The sequence below is a fragment of the Oncorhynchus keta genome, chromosome 35, assembly GCF_023373465.1.
Source record: "Oncorhynchus keta strain PuntledgeMale-10-30-2019 chromosome 35, Oket_V2, whole genome shotgun sequence".
Lineage (NCBI taxonomy): Eukaryota > Metazoa > Chordata > Actinopteri > Salmoniformes > Salmonidae > Oncorhynchus > Oncorhynchus keta.
In genome coordinates, this window is record NC_068455.1 from 58362963 (window position 1) to 58377983 (window position 15021).

General features: G+C 43.8%; 1 protein-coding gene across 2 annotated transcripts in view; it reads left to right on the forward strand.

Moving 5' to 3' along the window:
- Positions 1-389: 389 nt before the first annotated feature.
- The window catches only part of LOC118368710 (DENN domain-containing protein 4C-like), an 81024-nt gene continuing 66392 nt past the window's right edge, over positions 390-15021 (forward strand). For both annotated transcript variants that reach the window (XM_035753027.2, XM_035753028.2), the window contains exon 1: positions 390-683. The gene's annotated coding sequence lies outside the window, so the exon portion shown is untranslated. The remainder of the gene's footprint in view (positions 684-15021) is intronic.

Sequence of the window (15021 nt, forward strand, 5' to 3'; positions counted from 1 at the left end):
GGAGAACGAAGTGCTGCTGGATATCTACGACACAGTCCCCCTCCAAAACTAACCATATTTGATTAGTGGAGACCCTACTGAGTATTTTCCACCCCACTTGAGCTGAGACAGGTAGAAAAGTTCTCTCTTCAGCCCAGTGTCAACATTGCATTTCTTCATTATTGCTCTTTATGTTTTTAAAACACTATGTTTTTATTAATTACTTATTGCAATTTCTTGTTGGCACAATGAAAGTGGCCACTGATTAAAATGCATTATTATTTGTATGAGTTATCCACATTGCAAAGTTTTGAAATGCAGGCTTTTATTTTGAAGGTTTCTACATTACCATACGAATACGACGTCATCGTGTGTGCTGCTGGCAGAATACTGGTTTGAGCGCCAGTCATTATTCTCTGGGCGGTTCCATTCTGTCTCAAGCAGCCGTCTAAACAAACCAAGACTAGCTCACCAAAGTAACTGACAAAACACGAACATGGCGCATGCTTGCACCGACAGCTACCGATAAAACAGTGTCGCGAACAAGTGGGAAACAAAGTTTTCAGATATTATCGAAGTGCACCCACTTTGTGCCTTCAGTGGTGGATTTGGTCATGTAAAACACGAACGGAATAGCTCTAGCGGGTGAAAGCTGCAAGTTGCCTACATGACAACATTGTCTCTTATAGTGTTGTAAAGAGCTGGTAAGTATTGCAGCCTGCCTCTTGGTTGGGGGAACAAATCACGTTTTTGGGGGTTTGTTTAGGCACTTTAAGTTTATCAATACAAGTGGATGAAATGTTACTTTGTCATGACGCAGTTGAACGATATGATATATTTTTTTAGACATTTCAAATTTTAAGTACTTTGCGTGAATATATTGCTAGAGCGGTGGTGGCATAGTAGTTTTTACTGCGCAACAGTAAGACGGGTAGCGTAATTGTATTTCCCTGCGCAAACTTAACACATTTTGAGTCTCTTATTGAGAGTAGAATGTTTTGTTTTCAGACGCTGTCATGAGTGATCGGAAGTTGAAGTACTTTTAAGTCGTAGGCAATGATGCAACAGTTGGAACAAATTCTTCCCCCGAACCCTGTAGTCGAGACCCTCATTTTATACGGTGACGGATCGGTTCTCTTGTACTCTTATCAAACGTTGCAGGTGCTTGGGTGTCAACACTCTCGAAAGACTATTTATTGTCAGGAAAAAACATCATTTTATTGAAATACATATTGCTTTTTCAACATGAAATTCTTTCTCTCAAAGATCAAGTCCAACAATCAGACTGACTTGTAACCAACCTAGGGTATTTCCTTATTTTCTGCTAACAATGCTTGCAATATTCTCCACTGAAAATCTGACTGGCAAAATAATATGTATTTTTTTTATGCCGTAATGGAACTAAAAACAAACATGCAGAGCATTTGCAGGAGCCTAGTAATTCCAGAACAATCCTCTACTACATTATTCAAAGTGTGGGCCTCAGTTTAAGCAACAAGCCTTAGTGTGTTTACTAGACCTATATCCCCAATGACCTTTGACTGACTGTGCAATGTCTGCATTGTGTGACCCTGACTCCCTGCAGAGGACATGTGTTGTTGCCACAGTCATAAACCTGCCTATTTCTAGATTCTCTCAAATTGAAGATTTTAAACCTAACCTTAGGTTAACCTTAACCACACTGCTAACCTTGTGCCTAATTGAATGTCTGTCTGAAGCTCTGTATAGGTTCCTGTCCATGTGCACTGTCTGTCACTGAGTGCAAGTCATAGTGCTCACATATCTGTGGCTCAGCATTTGACTGATTGCCAGCAAGCAACTGAGGCGCTGCACTGGCAATATGAATCAGTGTCATTCCTTACTTCCCACCTCCATGCGTCCTTCCAAGTGTGTGTTTGCCATGGCATCTCTGTGCCAGTCTGTGGCATCGGTCCCAGCAGGGCAAAAAGGATGGTATTTCACCACGGGTACTGTTGCCACATTTAGGTTTCCATTAGTGTAGCAAATATCAATGCAGTTTGTGACACAGTATTCCCTCACTCTTGTGAGGGAGGAACATGAGCTGACTTGTCTCACTCAGAGCATGGGAAATAACACACGATGCAACAATGTTTCAATCTATTCAGATTTGTAGCTTGCACATCTTTTCAGCCCAACCCCTGGAATGCACTGAAATGCTGCTTTCTCACAACAGACATGTACTAACTACATGTCTGTTGTGAGGGTGTTGGAGTACATTGTTCCCCATTTCAGTGTTCTAAACTGTGTCTTGTGCCCCAGGTGGGTGTTTGTCTTTGGCTGCTTTTACACAAGCAGTCCAATTCAGATTGGGCTCAACGATTACAGGGCACCACTACTAGGCATTGTGGGTAGAGGAAAAGTAATAGTTCATTGGTACTGCATCTACTTAGATAGGACTTCTCATGTGAAAGAGAAATATGACAACATTTATATGCGTCACACAGTTTAGGTCCATAGTGTGAACAGGGGCAGAGTGCATTTTGCCATCTCATATGTGGGTAGTGGAAATAGAGATCGTGGCTCGTTATGTGTGAAGCAGATGAGAAGTACAGTATGAATGACTTCAGTCGTATAATTGACTTATAGCAAGAGTTCATATGAGGGTATTTTGTTTTTAAAACGGGACGTGTGCACCTCGCACACAGTCAGGAAGTAGTTTATAAATGGAGATGGTTCTCCAACTTTGCTAAAGCATGATAGAAAGAATCAGGGGACTTGTTCATTTCCTTTATGACTCGCATGTCTCTGTACTGTAGTCTTTGTCCTCAACTTTCAATGGATCTGGGACCATTTTGTCTATCGCTGTAGTTAGCGAGTGCAGTGAATTTTTCCACCTCCCTGTGGAAAGAATGCTTTTTGTCTGGCTGCCCGTCACACTCGAGGGAGGAGGCAGTGAGTCTTGTGACATTTCAGCTGAGCTTTCCTTCACCCCTCAGCTACCTCTGTCTGATTCCAAGGACCTGTACTTTATCTGTCAAGGACCACCACAAGCATTGTAATGGCACCAGAGCCATTATATAATAAATATTGCAATCAAGCTTTTTCCAATACTATTTTGGCTGTTCTCTCTTCCCTCTCCTTTTCTATCTCATTTTCTCAGTCTCACACTCTCTCCTGCTGATAGTCGTCATAAGTCAGACAGATGGCCAAGATGTTGTTTTTTTCTCGCTCACTCGTCTATCTGCTGATAGTCATATGTCAGGCAGATGGTCAATAGGACGAGCCTTGTATTTATTCTGAAGCTCCTACAGCCAACACACAGCCTTCACAGGCAGCAGATGACGTCACACCCCACAGCGCAAATCCTTTATCAGACTTGTATGTAAAGCATGTCTGCTGTTGGATATGTTGGCGGAATGTGTTTGACATTACGTGAAAGTTAAACAAAAACGTGGCAGTGCTATATTTCACAGTGCTAGACTTTCAGTTGTAAACAAAGCTCTCTTAGAATGTCACACAGAGCAAGAATCCTACTTTTGGGTGCGGTTGTGAGGCCGGTTGGACGTACTGCCAAATTCTCTAAAAATGACAGACGCGGCTTATGGTAGAGAAATGAACATTAAATTCTCTGGCAACAGCTCTGGTGGACATTTCTGCAGTCAGCATGCCTATTGTGCGTTCCTTCAACATTTGAGACATCGTGGCATTGTGTTGTGACAAACAAGGTGCACATGTGTAATGATCATGCTGTTTAATCAGTTTCTTGATATGCCACACCTGTCAGGTGGATGGATCATCTTGGCAAAGGAGTACTGCTCACCAACAGGGATGTAAACCAAATTTGTACAGAACATTTGAGAGAAATACGCTTTTTGTCTGTATGGAACATTTCTGAGATCTTTTATTTCAGCTCATGAAACATGGGGACAACAATTTACATGTTGCGTTTATATTTTTGTTTAGTATAATTTGGTCTCCTGAGAAATTAAGCTAATTGATTGCACGCAAATTGACAATTTTAATATATAGGATTCATATATTATTCTAGTCGATCGCCAAACAGATCTGTTAACCCAACGATAAAGTCTTGTTTCTATTTTAGTTTTATTTCTCTAGTGCTGTTGACGGTAGGTGCACCCGACTCGGCTGCCCTGAAGTTTTCCGATTTTGAACCATTTCATGTGTCTGAAGGTGCATACTCTGCCTTCCCGTCAGTCCTGGAGAGCAAATCAAGTGCACTATAGTCCTACCGTTGGTCAATCGCATGGCTCAGGTTACCGTGTCTGCAGTAACGTAGTAGGTGTAAAAGAAAGCTACAGCAAAGTTGATGCTGTGAGATTTCTAAACTTTTAAAACCATGACTAGAAAGGCTGTCAACGAATACAACGAAGAGCTGCTGGTTTTATGAGTAAGTTCATGTTTAATTTCTTACACAATTTCAACACTTTTATATAAGCCATAAAATGCACATTCTTCCTACTTCCACTTGCGCTACAACCAGCACTGCAGCTGTAATGAATGAGTAGGACAGTGTATCGATAGGCTTGTGTTGGTTGTTGTTATTAGCGGCGTGGGTCTTTTTTAATGTCAAGGAATATGTCACTTTCTCTGTGTTTTATAGGAGTAACAACATGATTTTGTGCGTGAGGCAGAAATAATGTGGTGCAACTCGAGTTTCGCCATCTCTGGAACACAGTGTCCCTTTTTGGTCAGTGTCAGCGGAGGAAATGGAGAGCGGAGGGGTGATGAGAGGTGGGCCCTCAGTCTGCTGCTCTCTCCTTCCACTGAGACCGACCATCGGATGCAGGCACCATCAGCCCATTAAAATGTAAAGCAAATGATTCACTAACCTGGATTCACTTGGTCAGTCTAGTCAAATGGCCAATTTGGGTGCAATTAATTAGCTTAATTTCTGAGATCAAATTAGATTTCAACAAAATATTTCAGAACAATCTGTGATGGTGGTTGTCATGGCTTGATTAAATAATATGGAATGACCCAGCCATTTGTCATTCAAATGACCCTCCTATTTAGTCAGTGGACCAACCCCATGTCAGTGTCACTCAGACCCTGTTCACAAAGTCCTTTTGACTCCAACTGGCAGTCTGCATATCTTCTCCCTCTATAGCTGGTAGTGAAGGGAGAACTACACTTGGAAAGCCACAAATAGGCATTGAGACATTGTGCTCTTGCATACTAATTTGTGCACTGTGTTGTAGCCTATTGGACTGAACTTGTGCTGATGATCTGTGTTTTTGTGCTCTTATGCCTGCCTGAGATGCAACATGAAATTGCTTTGGCCTTGGAAAAACTCATCACTTTTGACACACCTTTTCATCGAATTGGTGCGTGGGAGGTTTACGACTTGTGGTGCATAGAATTGATTTTTCTGCCGCCTTCTCTCTCGACTGTTGCATATGCTCTGTCTGTTGAAACAGACGATGCTCTGGTGTGAAATCTGACAATTTGCTAGGACCTGAGACATTTCCTGTTTCTTGAATGAATATTTAGCAATTTGACATGATCATACACAGAAATCAACAACGGCTGTTGTAGGCCTATGTTGCACTGTATGTTCGTGAATTGCGGTATTACAGCAGAAGACTGTCTTTTATCATCATTGTTCATGTCAGTGGTAGGTTACAGGCCATCTTTTTTAGGCTGACTGACCTATTTCGCTGCGGCTCTTTTGCTTTGTCTCACACGTCAGAAATATTGACTATGGACCCATCCGACGGATATGAAAAGGTGTCTGTTCGACAATCATTGCGGGGAAAGTCCTGTCATATTTCCCCTCCCTCTGTCAAGAACTAGAAAGATGTGAACCGCTCGTAATTCAGTGAAGACTATGCTTATTTTCCAGGTTGGCTAGGTTAATGCATTAGCCTAGCCAACCTGAGCTGTGTAATATATTAGTCTTGATGCACTTGGTTACCCAGAGCAGGGAAAAAATCATGAGTTCAATCAGACTTCTGTCAACAGGTTGCCTGCACTTAAGAACAGGTGGTAATCGGCTACGTTTAATCGCTCTTTGGCCCAGTCGTGGATTTTCTCTCGTCTTGTTTGCCCATTCTGCTGGATGGCCGCATCATTTCTTCCATCTGCGTAGACAGGTTTGTTTTCCATTTTTGCTGCAAATTGCAGATGATGAGGCCTTGTGCTTTCTGGAAAAGTGTTATAATAAGGCTAATATATATTTTCCCTTTTAACTGTGCACATTGGTGACATTTTGCGGATTGCTGCCTAATGTGTCTGGGAAAGGATTTGCAGTTCAGGGGTGGGATCTGTGTTTTTGTAATCGTGACTTTCTTCTCAGTTCTGATTGACAAGTAATAACGTGGTAAACAAAATACATTGCTGATTGCCTCATTGGCTGGAATGAGTAGGCTCAGGGATAGTCTTCAGTGTTGTTGGCCTAGCTCTCACTGAGTGGGGAATGTCTTGTGCATACTGAAATCTCTCAATGCATGTACCCCCCCCCGTTATTTTCTTTACTCTTAACCCATAACTGATGTAGTGAGATGTCCTCTTCAGCATAGGAAAAGTTGAAACATCTTCTCACAATACATTGTTTTGATTCATTAACAACACATTGTTTTGGTAATTACAAACCACAGTTGGAATTACTCACACACACCCCTGCCTCTGCTCTGCTGGAATAATTGAGCCCTGTCTGAACAGACTCGAGGTTGTCTGCTGTCAATGGCCACACGCGCATGCACGTACGCACGCATGCACAGACTTACACACACACACACACGCCAGGGTTTCCGTTAGCCAGTAATATAAAAAGCCAATCAATAAAACTGCCGCTGTCCAATTGACCGGGAGAAAGAATCCCGTTGCAAAATGATGCTTTTTAGCCTCTTCATTGGTGGAAATACCAGTCGATGGAAATCCATTTGACCGGTCATGCTTCTATGTTAATTTGTGGAATTAAATTGGCGAGCGTGTATTAGTCATTATGTTCAACCCATTTGCATAGCATACATATACAGAGCTTATGAGTGGGGAAAATTGGTCCGACAGTGCGAAGCTGCTCCAACAGCTCATTTGTTGGTTCTGGTGTGAAACGTTTTTTTATAAGCCCAATCATTGTATAACAGTTTTAAAATGCAATCGCATGTTAAAACAATTGATGGCCACAATTTAAAAAGCTACTATTTGTATTAATTAAAGTGCGCTTCCCATTCGCCATTCAAATTCATAAAGACAACGGTAGGCAGGCTTCAGCACATCACACACCACTTTGCAATGAGCTGGAGGCATTATGCATTTTGAAAACTTATACTTAATTGTTTGAAACCAAAACATTTGACTTCATTATGAGACGTGTCTTACCTTGCGGCAATTATTTTAGACTTCCATATACTAATTGAACCAGTAGCCTATTTCTCTCATGCTCTAATGGTTTCCAAATAAACTTTCTTTCATTGTCCAGCAGCGAAATGCATAATTCTAGTCATGTTAGCAACCCATGCTAGTTGTATCTTTAGATCTCCTATTTATACATTTCTAACGGATATTTTCATCTGTCACATTAAACCGTTCGCGTTTGACTACTGTGGTTGCATTATGGAATGAATGTTTGCTTACTAATAATGAGGCTGATCTCTTGCATCAGCCTCATTATTAAAAAAAAGAATAATAATGTTATGAAGCCTAGTGGTTGTATGAATTTGGGATTTATATTCCCACAACTGTCCCAGAGTTTGGAATAGGCTATTTCTTTCTTGCACAGAACATGCTGACCAATAGAATGTCAACTTTTCTACTATGAGGTATATTCGTTTGACATAAGCTAGTGATTTTGCCGTTCGTTACTCGTCTGGCTGGCTGAGGAAAAGGAAATGTGTCAGTAATTCCAATGAGGGTGCCGATAGACATCTGGCTCCCAAGCAACTTTGCCCTATTTAAAAAAAGTTATTTCCCACATTTATTAGCTCAGATAATTTTTAGTATTATTGCATACAGCCGGAAAAACCTTTTAGATATCAGAGCAGCGGTACCTAACCAGCATTTCGACCAGAAATACAACTTTCCTGAATTGGATCCTTTGTCCGTACCCTCCTAGGCAGATCCACTTTATTCCAAAGCCTGCTTCAAAACACCACCAGCGGAGAAGAGGTATTCGGAGTGGACTTTTAGTCTGACTCAGTAGGTGTGCAAACCATCCACCGCTTCAAACGTCAGTACAGAGACAAAGTGGAGTCACAATTCAACGGCTCAGTCATAAGACGTATGTGGCAGGGACTCCAGACAGTCACGGATTATAAAGGGAAAACCAGCCATGACGTCTTGCTACCGGACAAGCTAAACCCCTTTGTCCGCATCGAGGACTGTGAGCTTTCGTTCTCCGTGGCCGATGTGAGTATGACATTTAAGTGTGTTAACCCTCGCAAGGCTGCCGGCCCAGACGGCATCCCTAGCCGCGTCCTCAGAGCATGCGCAGACCAGCTGGCTGGTGTGTTTACGGACATATTCAATCTCTCCCTATCCCATTCTGCTGTCCCCACATGCTTCAAGATGGCCACCATTGTTCCTGTACCCAAGAAAGTGAAGGGAACTGAACAAAATGACTATCGCCCCATAGCACTCAATTCTGTCATCATGAATTGCTTTGAGAGGCTAGTTAAGGATCATATAACCTCCACCTAACCCGACACCCTAGACCCTCTGCAATTTGCATACCGCCCCAATAGATACACGGATGAGGCCATCACACTGCACACTGCCCTATCCCGTCTGTACAAGAAGAATACCTATGTAAGAATGCTGTTCATCAGATGTTGGCGCAGCCTTCAACTCCATAGTACCCTCCAAGCTCATCACTAAGCTCGACGCCCTGGCTCTGAACCCCGTCCTGTGCAACTGGGTCCTGAACTTCCTAACGACCATCCCCAGGTGGTGAAGGTAGGCAACAACACCTCCACTATGCTGATCCTCAACACGGGCCTCACAAGGATGCGAGCTCAACCCCTTCCTGTACTCCCTGTTCACCCATGACTGCGTGGCCGCACACGTCTCCAACTCAATTCATATATTTTTGCAGATGATGCAACAGTGATAGGCCTGAGTACCAACAACGACGAGACAACCTACAGGGAAGAGGTGAGGGCCCTGGCGGAGTGATGCTAGGAAAACATCTCCCTCAATGTCATCAAAACAAAGGAGCTGATCGTGGTCTTTAGGAGACAGCAGAGGGAGCACCCCCCCCCCCCATCCACACCGATGGGGCCGAAGTGGAGGAGCTATTAAAAAGCTTGAAGTTCCTCAGCATACACATCACTGACCAATCTGAAAGAGTCCACCCACACAGGCAGTGTGGTGAAGAAGGCGCAACAGGAGGCTGAAGAAATTTGGCTTGTCCCCTAAGGCCGTCACAAACGTTTACAGCCTGTCCGTGGCTGTATAATATAAATAATAATAATATATGCCATTTAGCAGACGCTTTTATCCAAAGCGACTTACAGTCATGTGTGCATACATTCTACGTATGGGTGGTCCCGGGAATCGAACCCACTACCCTGGCGTTACAAGCGCCATGCTCTACCAACTGAGCTACAGAAGGACCATCACCGCCTGGTACATTAACTGCACTGTCCACAACCAGAGGACTCTCCAGAGAGTGGTGTGGTCTCCCCAACTCATCACCAGAGGCAAACTACCTGCCCTCCAGGACACCTACAGCACCCGATCTCACAGGAAGGACAAAAAGATCATCAACGACATCAACCACCCAAGCCATGGCCTGTTCACCCCGCTACCACCCAGGAGGCGAGGTCAGTACAGGTGCATCAAAGCTGGGACCGAGAGACTGAGAAACAGCTTATATCTCACGGTCATCAGATTGTTAAACAGTCACCACGGGCCCGCCTCCGCACAGTACCCTGCCTTGAACTTCAGTCTTTCACTAGCCGACTACCCTGCACCTTAGGGCCAGCTTCTAAGGACATGCTTCTATGTACATAGACATGGAACACTGGTCACCTTAATAATGTTTACATACTGTTTTACTCACTTAATTTGCATATATATTGTATTCTAGAGAAGCCAGCAGCTCCATAAGAGAAAGACCACCATGGTTGGCACAGTTAGAAAGAACAAGCCTGAGCTCCCCCCTGCACTCCTCACAACAAGGGGGAGAGAGGCCTTCTCATCAAAGTTTGCCTTCACCACCACTAGTTTCTTACCTCCCAAAGAGGAATAAGAATGTGGTCCTCCCTAAGCACACTGCACAAAATGGCTGAGATCAGTGATTGTGAGGGCAGGAAGCCAGCCATCATCCTGGACTACAACCACAACAAAGGAGGCTTGGACAACCTGGACAAGGTGATTGGAACTTACAGCTGCAGGATGATGACTGCCCGCTGACCCCTGGTCATCTTTTATAACATATTTTTATTTCATTGATGTGTCCTCATACAATGCCTTCGTGATATGGAACAAGATCAACCCTACCTGGATGCCTGATAAGCAGAACAAGAGGAGGGTGTTCCTGGAGCACCTGGCAAAGGCACTAACCCCACACAATCAAAGAAGGGAGCGCCTCCCCCGCACTGCAGCCTCTGCAATGCTTGTGAAAGCTTGTGAAAGCTATCTTGTCCTTATCCACCTGAGGCGAGGATATGCCAATTCTGCCCCCAAAGAAAACTGTAAAACAAATACTATATGCTGCACATGTGATAAATACATCTGCAAAGTCCATGCACACACACTTGCATACTGTCCTACATGTGCTAATTAGAGTTGATTGATTTATGTTCTTCACATTTTTGTTTTTGTTTTGTATATATTATCTTATTGTTGTTGTTTATACACCTTGTGGGTGGGGGCAATGGTTAAAAAAATTGGAGAAGACTAGTATTTTGTAGTTGAAATCCTCATTGTATACTATATAAGAATATTTCACTATGTTGCCAAAAAGGTTCAAGACTGTCATTGTTTCCCTTCAATAAAATGCATTCAAAACTACTTTCTGCACATTTCTGCTACTTTCTTAGTCTATAGAAGTGCAATCTCTTGGGAAACAATTAATGTTTACACCTATGCAGTACCTTTTTTAGAAATAATAATAAACCTCTACTTTAGTAAAGCGAACAATTATGACAGGTGTGTTGTAATAAAAATGAGTGATGTCCACTGATTAAATGCATTCTTTCTGCATTGTGAAGAGGGAAAACACACACGTTCACAAAGTTTGTGATGAATTACTGGTTGTTTCTTCATGCAAAATAGATTTGGGGTTTAAAATTCAATGAAGCTGCTTTATTTTGATGGTTTAGTGAAGGTGGATCATTTTTGACCCTTAGGACAAAGGGAGTATACAGAATGTTGAGACTACACAAGGATTAACTAGGCAAGTCAGTTAATAACAAATTATTATTTACAATGACGGCCTACCCCGGCCAAACCCTGGACAACGCTGGGTAAATTGTGCACCGCCCCATGGGACACCCAATCACGGCTGGATGTGATGCAGCCTGGATTCGAACCAGGGACCACAGTGTACATAAACTATTCTATCCTGCATATTCTTCAGATATACTACATATTATATCCATATATTGTCTATACATCCCATCATGACCAAAAGTATGTGGATACCTGCTCGTCCAACATCTCATTCCATAACCATGGGCGTTAATATGGAGTTGGTCCCTCTGTGCAGCTATAACAGCCTCCACTCTTCTGGGAAGGCTTTCCAGTAGATGTGGGCACATTGCTGCAGGGACTTGCTTCCATTTAGCGATGAGCATTCGTGAGGTCAGGCACTGATGTTGGGCGATTTGACCTGGCTCGCAGTCGGCGTTCCAATTCATCCCACACTTTGTCATACTGAAACAGAAAAGGGCCTTCCCCAAACCATTTCCACAAAGTTGGAAGCACAGAATCGTCTAGAATGTCATTGTATGCTGTAGCGTTACGATTTCCCTTCACTGGGCCTCCCAGTTGGCGCAGTGGTCTAGGGCACTGCATCGCAGTGCTAGCTGTGACTCTGGCTTCGCGCCCAGGCTCTGTCGCAGGCTCTGTCGCAGCTGGCCATGACCGGGAGGTCCCTGGGGTACAATTTGGGCAGGTAGTGTTCTTCTGGCATCTGCCAAACCCAGGTTCGTCCATCGGACTGACGGCGTGATTCCTTCAGCGACAGGCACTGATGTCCTGGATGGCATGAAACCAGTGATGTGCTGGGCCGTATGTAGCGCCTTGCGGTCGGATGCCAAGCAGTTGCCATACCAAGTGTTGATGCAGTCAGTCAAGATGCTCTCAATTGTGCCGCTGTAGAACTTTTTGAGTATCTGAAGGCCCATGCCACATTTTCAGCCTCCTGAAGGGAAGAGACATGGTTGTGCCCTCTTTACGACTGTTGGTGTCTGTGAACCGTGATGCATCCTTAGTGATGTGGACACCGAGGAACTTGAAGCTCTCGACCCACTCCACAACAGCCCAGTTGATGTGAATGGGGGCGTGCTAGACGCTCCGTTTCCTGTAGTTCACGATCAGCCCCTTTTTGTCTTGCTGACGTTGAGGGAGAGGTTGTTGTCCCGTCACCACACTGCCAGGTCTCTGACCTCCCTTTAGGCTGTCTCGTCATCGGTGATCAGGCTGTTGTGTCGTCGGCAAACTTAATGATGGTGTTGGAGTTATGCGTGGTCATGGGTGAACAAGGAATACAGGAGGTGACTAAGCACACACCCCTGAGGGGCCTCTGTGTTGAGGGCCAGCATGGTGGATGTGTTGTTACCCCACATACACAAGCGCACAGACACTTTTGCCATCTGAATCCAATCAGGCAGAGGGGTTTTCAGCAATCCCCCCCGCGCGCCTTATCCCGGCTCTGTGCCGCAGACACCATACTGCGATGACAGGTCGCAGGGCCACTTTTGCCGTGGGTTCTGGAGACTACAGCCATGGAGTGGTACTTTAGAGAGACATGGGTACCGCACTTATGAGGTGTAAGTCCAATCTGTCACCAGATTGATGAAAGGGGCCACGTACCAGACGTTTTGAGCTGGCTTTACATAATATGCAGTTGTATATGAAAGTCTTCCAAAGGATATTCCATTTAAAAATCAATATAACGATTCCTAAAGCTATGAGGATGAGACAAAAACGCACGTTGTGCTTCTCTTTCCAGAATGGAGGTTAGAATTGTCAGAGCGATATTTGTGTGTGAACTGGAATGAGCCTCAAGTTGATATGAATGAATTTGCTTTGCCGGACCTCAGGGGCCTCTGGATAGTGGTTTGTGTTATATCTGTGTTCTATTTGATGCCCTGGAGATATTGTTGAATCCAGTAAGTGATTGGTCATACGTATTGTTTGCTTATAGTACTGTAAAAGGGAAGGAGGTGGCTTACTAAATTGTGTGGTGTAGGTTTTCAAGGCAGTAATTTAGATCGGTGAACATAAGACATGTTATAGGTTCATGTTATTGTAACGCATTCAAATGTTCTTAAACATTTGTGTAGAGAGAAATATCTGTGCTTTGGTAGGAAAACTGTCAGTCTTTTCTGTGATATGCTCATATGTGTGTCTGTATGACAGTCTTGTGTGTGTCACTCACTGCCATTGCCATTATCCTCAGACAAGTTGGTCCCCAGTCTCCAATGAATGGAGCTTCATGTCAGGGCCACTGCTCTGCTGGAATAATTGAGACAGGCTTGTCAGAACAGACACAAGACTGTCTGCTGTCCATGACCACACACACACAGACAAAAGACCCATCCCGCCCCCCACAAGACCTAGCGTCCAGGGTCTGTTGTGTGACAGGAATGAGATGACTGACTGTAGAGGAGACCATTGGGGAGGGAGTTGGGGGTGTTTCACTCCGTACAGTTCATGCTGAAGAGTGAACCACTCTATAACCCTATAGATATTTGCCCCTACAGCTTATTTGCTTGATTTATGTGGATCTTGCTTAGAAGTGCTGTTAAAAGTGGACGATAGCTTGGCACTTGGAACAATGTGTGTGTGGTGAGGGTTCCTAGAAGAGCCCTCCTCTGCCTGAGGGCCGTTGGACTGGCTTTACTGGCTTTTGTCAGGTTTTCAAGTTGAGACCAACACCGCAGCCAAGAAACATGACCTGTAATACACAGGCATAGAGGGTCCTGGCCTCTTCCCTGTGAATGGAATGACTCAATGGAGAGTAAAATATAATGAATGAATTGGCCAGCATGCCTCCCCCTGTTGACCAGCGGCCAAAGCCAAGGGGAACTTCTGCCATATTTCTTACAACAGGGCCATGTTCATAAGGGCACAGTGTAGTGAAATGTTCAGGTAGTGCATCATCCATTTATATTTTTTCCACCCCGTGGCTATATTCGGCACAAAACGTTTGAAACAAAAAGCGTTTCTTAAGCCCAGGTTGTCTCTCCCTTTTTTCCCCTGTCCGTTTTCTTCTGTTTGGTGTAAATACAACACTGGTGAACGTTGGGTGAAACAAGACTGGTTAGACTAGTGTTGGCACTTTCTATAGGCCTCTATTGCTCATTCACACAGCCATCCTAGTGGAGACGGTGCTTAAATGAATGCAGAAAATTGCAAATCAAAACTTTTCTACCACAGCGACTGTCATTTTTGTAAAGCCTATTTGATTCGGAGTTCGGACATTTTAAAGTTTGTATTTGAACTATTTCTAAAATGCATACTTCCATTTTTTTCTGATCTCAATTCACTCAGGCGTAGGAGGGAGGCGTGTGTTACTAATGCTGGCACATGCGCAGATCAAATACACAGCTGGAATGCTGATTAAGCTGTTAACATGTCCTAATAATTCGAAAGATTGCTCAGAAAACCAGGTTTTAATGGGCGTATGCTTACTTCAATTTAAGATAAACAGAGTAAAGTGTTTACATGACTAATGCCATACTCGGCCAACTGCCACAATCTGTTTAATATTGAATTATTTGTGTGCATGTAAACGTACTCCCTGTGACACCCAAGTAGTTCAGCTCTGCCCCAGAGTTACACAGGGGGACAAACTGTTGTGTTTTATAACATTTTTAGTGACCGGGGTCCCAGTTAAAACATTAGGAAAGACTGTAGCACAATGGACATTTCACAGACCAGTTCAATTGG